The following is a 712-nucleotide window of genomic DNA, read 5'->3' on the forward strand; positions in this document are numbered from 1 at the left end:
GATTGAAAGCAATCCAAATGAAAAAAAGAAAAGAATAGAAAGAAAGAAAAAATATATAAAAGTGAGGAGAAGCTTGAGGAGATGTCTAATAAAAAATTGGCTTCACTGGACCTACCTAAAGGGAAAACCTAAATACATTCCTGAACTTATATTTATGGATTAGCATCTTTTACTAGTAGTGTTCTCATGAAGTTCCTATCATTTGAATATTCTAAGTGACTTGATATTACAACATATAGTCATGCTTGAAATGAATAGAAAATTATAACTCTTAAACATGATGACTAGATAATCTTGTACCTACAGAGTTAATGTAATTACTTGAATTTTTTCTGAAAATTTCACTATGATATTTACTTAAATCAAACTTATAGAATTTCTGAATTAAAACTTTACTACAATAGATCATAACTTTTATGTAGTACTAAAATTACTTGAGGATAAGTAATGGTTAAGTTTGGAAGATTTTGACCAAAGGAAAATATGTTGAGATTTTCATACCTATTTTATACTATTTGTGATGATATTGCACTTTAAATAAGGGTATTTTTGATGTTTTGTTGCAGGAATGATGAATTAGGGTCATTAGAGCAAAAAGATGCAAAAATGAGCGAATTTGGAGCGAAAAGGACCAAAATGTGGAGATTTAAACTAGGGCGCCGACGGCAGTTTTTCCCGAGGCTACAGGATAAAAATCTCCAGAAGTCCACCG

The sequence above is a fragment of the Phalaenopsis equestris genome, unplaced genomic scaffold, assembly GCF_001263595.1.
Source record: "Phalaenopsis equestris unplaced genomic scaffold, ASM126359v1 Scaffold231576, whole genome shotgun sequence".
NCBI classification, from domain to species: domain Eukaryota; kingdom Viridiplantae; phylum Streptophyta; class Magnoliopsida; order Asparagales; family Orchidaceae; genus Phalaenopsis; species Phalaenopsis equestris.